We start from the raw sequence: 8,011 nt of genomic DNA, 5'->3' as shown, positions 1-8,011 counted from the left end.
GTTAAGAGAGGAAGTGGTCATTCTGCAGATAATGCTGGAGAACGTAACATGTGGCCTCCTAAAGGACAGAAGAGTGGACAGGAAAGATGGCTAAGGAGAACAGCCTTGTGCTGTGACACACACCAGCACTTAGGGGTGGGCCACTCCATCTACCTACCTGCTGTCAATCAATAACAGTCTGCTACTGGGCTCAGAGTGGGACAAGAATCCTCCATCATGACAAGATTCTTTAGTCCTAAGCTCAGTTTATTCCCACTGATTACCATTACTAAAAGGAATGAGTATTCCCCAAAGTGATTACTTTCTCAGCATACATCATCCTGTAACAAACAGTACAGGACAGACAGTAGCTCACCTCTGCTGGGGCTTCAACAAGGACATTACAACTTGAACAAGTTGAATAATTCAGCTCTATTCCCCTCCTGCTGTCAAAACACCATGATCAAAATGGGCAGTGTGGAACAAAGCTCCTGCCCCATTCAGAGAACACAAATGAGGAGGTGAGGATTCCTGGCAGAGGGGGACTGCCAAAGGGGTGAGGTGAGGATAGCCCCCCACCCACCTTAAGTGTAAGCCCATGGTCTGGTCCAATCTCTCCCCTCTCTATAGCTTCACCAGCAGCTTCTGAAAACACAGAACAGCTATGGACCCCTTACCACAGACAAAACAATTATTATATTAGACTGACCATGACAATGCCAAGTCCCTTGACATTGAGTGCTGACAATGGAATGCTCTAAGCAGTTTTGTTGGTCTGAGCTGCTGAAATACTGAAGCCTTCTTCAGTCTCACTCCTTCCTGGACTCACAGACTCAAGTACAAATCACAGGGAAACCATGGCACGATGGTCCTGTAGCACACTATGCCCACAGTGCAGACCCAGCCCTGAGCCTTGAACATCCATTGCTCTTCATCCTGCATCTATCTGACAGGATGCCAAGTCCCATACAGATGGATTTAAGGCACAGACAGATTTAATGCCATAGCAAAATTTCTCACAACCCCAGGGCAGCCTAGGACCAGCCAGAGCATTAGGCCCACACTTGCCCACATGCTTCACATGGCCGCTCATACTCCAGCTACTCCTCACTGCTTCTCTGGAATGGAAGTAGGCCATGAAGACCATGCGCACTGGATCAGCCTCCCATCACTCCCGAGGTGCCCAGCACAGGCCTGAGTTCCGTGCTTCTTAAATTTATGGTGCCTTCTATGGGCCAGCAGGTACAGGGTAGGTAAAGCTAGTGCTCTTACATCCCTACATGGCAAATCTGATCTGAACACTTAGTGTGAGCAGATGCTGTTACTACTCCTCACTGTGCACACAGAACAGATGTCACACAGCCAGCAAGCATTCCTGCAGGACTTCAAACAATGACTTTAGAGCCCTAACCTTTTCTAATCAATTTCTAACCAAACAATATTATGGGTAGAGAAACAGAAAGGTACTTAGTGTGGAGCCATTTTGGCCACTGGTGAACCAGCTGTCTGTGAGGCACAGAAGGGTCAAAGGCTTTGTGGTAGACCCAAGTCTTCAGCTGTCCTGATAGACTCTTCACCATCCAAATGAGGGCAGCTCAGGAACTGGCAGTGGGGTGAGGACAGCTGACAAGGGCCAACATGGTGAACAGATACTAGCAACTTTCCAATGCTGCCAGCATGGGCATCTACCCACAGAGCACCAGGCAAGTGCCAGCAGAGGCTGGAAGAAGAAACACAGTAGTCTACTACATCTCTCTCACAGATGCCATGTGCCTTTCTTTCCCAGAGTCAGGTCTCTGCTAATGGGAGGGCAACTGCACACATTCAGCAGCCTCAATAAATCCAGTCTTTTACTGCTGCACTTGAGAAATTCATAATGCGTTTCACTGGGCTAAACACTGGTATCAGTTTGGTTGTGATCCTTTTGGAAACCCCAGAGAGGATTCACCTTCTGCTTTCCAACAGTGTGAAGCACCTATATCCTTTGGCTCAAGGACCCTTCCCACTAGCCCACAGTTAGCAGAGGCTGGAGCAGGCCTTCCTCCCCACCTCCCTGAAGCCACTGGCCCACCCAGACAACCCCGAATCATCCCTGGCCACAACCCAGCTCCCAGACAAACTCATACAGGAACACATTCCCACCAGCACAGCACCAGCCAAACTTCAGGTGAGCAGATTTGGGGTGTGACGAGATCACCAGGGTCACATGGGCAGGGCAGAAGGCAGCCCCACAGGTACAGCTCACCCACTTGACCCTTACCTCCTCACCAGAGATTCCTTCAGCTTCTCTCAGTGGTCCAGCTTCCTCTGTGAGGAGCCCATTGTTCTCCCTCATCAGGACTGGCCGTAGTCACTCCAACAGCCACATATTGAGAAGGAACCCAGTGACCCAAGATCAACTGGAGGCAGCTCAGCCACACCAGACTCCTCAACACAGTGAACATTCTTCTCCTGGCATCAGTTCAGCTCCCAGTTCACCCAGGACAGCTGCAGCAACTTGAACTTCATGTTCCTCATGACAAGTGTGTCTTGCTCCTTCATACAGGCACAGCTTCTGCTTCAGATCCTTTGGGAGACAGACACAGAGGACAAAGGACAGTATGCACTAGGCAACAGGAAAACTGCCTCTACTGGTAGAGAAGCCAGGAGGCTGAGATCTGAGAATTTGCAGAAAGTCAGAAGTGAAGGTGTGGCTCAAGTAATAGAACACTAGCCTTGAGCAAAATGCTAAGTAGAGCAAGAGGTTTCTGAGTTTTAAGCTTCCATATCTGCATGCACAAACATTGGATTTCCCTTGTCCACATGTGTCTGGAGACCCCGGTTTGGGCCCTTTGAGAGTTTTAAATAAAACCAGAAATCGCTGGTTACATGCGTGGATGCTTTACCAAGGACGTTTCTAGTAGTTTCTAGCACGGCTGGCTGTCCCAGGTCTCCGGTCTGGCGTGGGTGAGGACCTGCTACTCTAGGCTGCCTCCCTGTTGGTTCTAGAGCCCAGGGCAACTCTGGAAAGGTATCTGGGAAGACCTGGGCAAGAGGAAGGTTGGAAAGGGAGACGGATAGGGTCTGAGGGCGGCCCTGGAAGAGGGACCAGGAGGCAGCTGGAATCTTGGGGTAGCAGAGGCCGACCGCTAAGTGCATCTCAGGATGAGGGGCTGGATGGGGTCTTAGGGTGGCGTGGGGCTGGGGGCGGGAAGCCAGACAAGATTCCAGGGAGCCCAGGGGAAGGGGCAGGAGGGCCGGCTGGGGTCTCCAGGCAATCCCGGACCAAGGGAAGAGGACCGGCCCCAATCACAGGGCTGCCTGGGGCGAGAGAACAGAATCCGGCCGGGATCTCACGCAACTGGAGGCAAAAGGCCCTGGGCCGGACCGAGGGCCGGCTGGGTTCCCGGGGCAGACCTGGAGGAGGGGCCGAGGGTTCGGTGAATGGTCCCGGGGAGCCTGCGATAAGGAACCGCGAGGTATCCTGGGGTGTGGAGGCAGAGGCAGCCCGGGGCCACAGTCACCTCAGCCGCGGCTCCCGAGCTCCGCGCCGCGGGCTCCCTCCGCCCCGCCCCGCCCCGCCCGGCCCCGCCCCGCCCCGCCCACCGGGCCCAGGATTCGCGCTTGCGCCCTGCGAGAACCAGAAATAACCGATTACCTGTGGGACGTTAAACCCAGCCGGCCAGACCCAGGTCTGGGGGGTGAGGCCGGGTACCGGAACAAAGGGCTGCACCCCCTTCCTGCTGGGGGGGCTGGCAGCCCCCCCGCCTGCTGCAGCAGCTCTGGACCGCCAGTGTCCTAATACCACTCAATTCCACAGAAGGGTCCTAAAGAGCCCCGGGTGAGACGTGTGGGCTGGACTGGAGGTGTGGCTCAAGGGGGAGGGCGCCCACTTAGCAATGGTCCCTGGGTTCAAACTTTCGATGTAATGAATGCAGACTGACAAAAGAGAGAAAAGTAAAGCAAGCTGGGGGAGGAGGAGGCACCAGCAGGAGAAGAAGGGTTAAGGACAGGGGGTGATTGAAGATGAAGGTATCTGCCTGTGTGAGAATGCAGCGATGAAATGCATGTGTGCACACACACACTGCTGACTTTAGACCAAGGAAGAACTGCAAGCCAGTAAATGAAGGTGGCTACTAGGAGATAGAAAGAGCAAAGAATGGAACCCTTTTCAGACTCTCTACAAGTTACACATGTTGTGCCCTGAGACGGGGTCCCCAAAGAAAACGATCGAGATTGAGGCATCCGAAATGCAAAAGCAAGGTTTATTGCGGGTTTCAAGCCAGGCAAGGAGCTCCTCGCACCCAAGATAGGAGGAGGAGGAGGAGTTGTCAATCAGGGTCTACCCGGCAAAAATCACAGATTTACAGCCATGGTGGCGGGGGTCGGGTTGGGTGAGATAAGGTAGGGATTGGGGAACTCCCTGAGCTAATGGCCCATTCAATTTTCAGAGCATAGTTTTATGGCTTAGAAAACAAATGCCATCCCTTGAATTTGGTTAATTTTAACACAGACAGGTCTTGACCTCAAGAGTCCAGATTCCCAAAGCTTCAGTATCATTATTATCAAAAATTAGGTTAGTGGGAGAGCAAAGATGGTGGTATAGACAGAGGCAGAGAACATGTTCCAGCTTCTCAGCAGTTTGGAAGTGAAACAAGCAGAAAATTGTGTCTTAGGTAAAACTGCTAAAGAAATTATAGCTGGTGGCACAGTGATCTAGATTCTAGATATCCCATGAACTTTCTAGTAGCAGAACAACATGGATTCATTAACTCTGTGCCACTACTGATTGTGTACCATCATGTATGGTCTTAAAAGTGATGCAGAAGCCAGGTGGCTAGTGACTCATATCTGCAACCCTAGCTACTCAGGAAGCTGAGGTCTGAGGATCCTTCCTGGGTGAGAAAGTCTGTGAGACTCTTATCTCCAATTTACCACTAGAAAAGTGGTAGTGGTGCTGTGGTTTAAAGTGATACAGCAAAATAGTTCAGGGCCAGCACCCAGACCCTGAGTTCAAGTCTCACAATCAAATAAATAAATGGAGAGGATATAGAAAAACCTGACAAGGAAATTCGCAGGCCCTGCACACATTAACTGCATCTTCGAATTCACCAAGAGACAAAAAAAAAGAATGCTGATGCTTGGTTGAACAACATTTTCAGTCTCAACTCCATCCAGGAAATTCATGGACCTTAAAGAACCATGGAAATGCCAGACACCACGGCCTGAGAAAGGAACAAGTGCCTATAATAGAATCTAAGCTTCCTCTGAGTGGAATAGGAGACTGGAACCAATGTCTTGAGTGGTGATTGAACACTAATCATAAAAATTCATAACTCTGCCATCACCCATATACACAAAAACACTGTAAAAATCTCTAACTGCAAGGTCATAGACAAATATTCCAACCAAAAACTTGCATTCAACTGCATAAATCGCAATGTAGAAATATTGCTAGAATGAAAACATTGAAATACAGGTCCTCCAAAAAACTGAGAAGTCAAAAGACCAATGACACCAGGAACCAGTATCTCACTCCTACAATCTTAGCTATTCAGGAAGCTAAACTCTGAGTACCATGGTTTGGAGCCAGCCCAGGAAGGAAAACCCAAGAGATTCTTATGTTCAATAAGCTACCAAAAAAAAGTCAGAAGTGGAGCTCAAGTGGTAGAACACTAGACTTGAATAAAAGAAGCACATGGATACCACTCAGGCTCTGACTGGGCTCAGACCCTAGGACTGCCACAGATTTTTAAAAAGCAATGACAAGAATGATCAGTGAAATAAAAAAGATATGTAGGTGCTTAATTGCAATCAAAGAAGATACAAATAGCTAACTGAACGAAAATTCTAATCAGATGAGTTTAATAGGTAAGACAATGTAGAATATGAAAGTAGAATTCCAGAAAGACAGAAACAATGAAAGAAATAAAAATGAAAATTTGGAAACTAAAAACACAATAACCAAATACGAAGTCTTGCTAAGGTCAGGCTCTGAGGATTTGTACCTTCTACCTGTAATCCTACCTATTCAGGAAGCTGAGATCTGAGGATTGCAGCTCAAAGTCTATGAAATTACCTCCACTTAATCAGCAAAGAGATGAAAGTGAAGTTTTGGCTCAAGTGTTAGAGAATCAGACTTGCATGAAAAAGTTCAGCAAGAACTGAAGGTCCACTGGGTACTGGTGGCTCATGCCTATGGTTCTAGCTACTCAGAAGGCTGCTATCTGAGAATCATGATTCAAAGCTAGACCACTCAGGAAAGTCCATGAAACTATCTCTGATTAATCACAGACAAAAAAAAGGAAGTGGCACCATGGATCAAGTGGTAGAGTACTAGCCTTGAGCACAAAGGAGATCAGGGACAGCATCCACGCCCAGAATTTGAGCTCCAGGACCAGGAAAAGGAAGAAAGGAAGGAAGGAAGGAAGGAAGGAAGGAAGGAAGGAAGGAAGGAAGGAAGGAAAAAACAAAGAACTGAAGGCCCTTAGTTCAAGTACCAGTATGAGCACACACACACACACACACACACACACACACACACACACGGCTTGTTAATAGAGTGGGATAAGCTGAAAATACCAAAGACTGAAGATAAACTGGAGAAAAATAGATCAGTCAGATAAACACAAAAAGAAAATACAACAACATAGAAAGATCAAATTAAGAACTCATGAGTGGTGGGGAAGTAGACTCCCGGCCAGCCTGGGGACAGAGGGACACGGGGCAGGACCCAGGTTCGCAGCCTCGCTCCCGCATCCCTCCACCCACCCGCCCAGCGCCAGGTCTCAGGACCCTGAAACATGACCTCGTCTTTGCCAGGATGAAAGGTTATCTCCATTGGCCAGCTCGAGTAGATGAAGTTCCTGATGGAGCTGAAAAACCACCTACAAACTATCCATTTTATTTGCTCTTTTGTTTTTTTTGGACCAAAGGATATATTTCCTTACTCAGAAAATAAGGAAAAGTACAGCAAACCAAATAAGCGAAAAGATTTCAATGAAAGTTTATCGGAGATATATAACAATCCAAAAGTGAAATTTTCAAGTGCACAGGCATCAACCAATCAAATGCATCCATCTGGTGTTGAAATTGAAGAAAAAGAAACTAGTGTTTCCAAGGAAGATATCGATCAAGAAGAAAAAGCCAGCAATGAGGATGTGACTAAAGCAGTTGACACAACTACTCCAAAAGCTGCTAGAAGAGGGAGAAGGAGAAAGGCAGAAAAACAAATAGAACCTGAGGAGGCAGGAATAGTGACAACAGCAACAGCATATGTTAATCTCAAAGTCCTAAAAGAGGACAGCCTGCCACTACTGAAGTCAAGACTCCAAAACCAACAGGCAGACCTAAAACAGGAAAATAGCCCTGTCCTTCAGAGTGACATGACCACTGAGGAAGGCAAAAGTAAGAAAAAGGGCAAGAGGAAAAACCACCAAAGAAGCAGCTTAAAAAGGATGAAGAGGGGGCCAGGAGTTTGGCCTAGTGTTAGAGTGCTTGCCTAGCATGCACGAAGACCCGGGTTCAATTTGTTGGTGCCACATACATAGAAAACGCCAGAAGTGGTGCTGTGGCTCAAGTGGGTAGAGCACTAGCCTTGAGGAAAGTCCAACGGCAGGGATCAGGCCCTGAGTTCAAGCCCCAGGAATGGCAAAAAGAAAACAAAAGGATGAAGAGGGACAGAAGGAAGAAGATAAACCAAGAAAAGAACCAGACAAAAAGGAAGGAAAGAAAGAAGTTGAATCAAAAAGGAAAAGTTTAGCTAAAATAGGAGTTACTTCAACATCTGATTCTGAAGAAGGAGATGACCAAGAAGGTGAAAAGAAGAGAAAGGGTGGAAGAAACTTTCAGACTTCTCACAGGAGGAAGCTGCTAAAAGGCCAACAAGAGAAAGAAGCAGCAGATCGACAGAGAATGGAAAACTGAATCAAAAAGCAAGACCTAGGCCGGGAGTTTAGCCTAGTAGTAGAGTACTTGCCTAACATGCATGAAGACCCAGGTTCGATTCCTCTGTACCACATAAATAGAAAAAGCCAGAAATGATACTGTGGCT

General features: G+C 48.0%; 1 long non-coding RNA gene and 1 pseudogene across 1 annotated transcript; one reads left to right on the top strand and one right to left on the bottom strand.

The window, feature by feature from the left end:
- Positions 1–557: 557 nt before the first annotated feature.
- LOC150064749 (uncharacterized) lies at positions 558–3,232 on the bottom strand. The gene is made up of 3 exons (XR_016534712.1): positions 2,865–3,232; positions 2,240–2,545; positions 558–624 (listed from the first exon to the last, which is right to left on the bottom strand). It is a non-coding gene; the product is annotated as an uncharacterized LOC150064749 (long non-coding RNA).
- A 3,241-nt stretch (positions 3,233–6,473) lies between these two features.
- Positions 6,474–7,608, top strand: LOC150064748 (PC4 and SFRS1-interacting protein pseudogene; annotated as a pseudogene).
- Positions 7,609–8,011: the final 403 nt, after the last annotated feature.

This window comes from Megascapheus bottae, chromosome 3 (assembly GCF_031878675.1).
Source record: "Megascapheus bottae isolate mThoBot1 chromosome 3, mThoBot2.hap1, whole genome shotgun sequence".
Taxonomy (NCBI): domain Eukaryota; kingdom Metazoa; phylum Chordata; class Mammalia; order Rodentia; family Geomyidae; genus Megascapheus; species Megascapheus bottae.
This window is presented reverse-complemented; position numbering and strand designations above follow the sequence as displayed.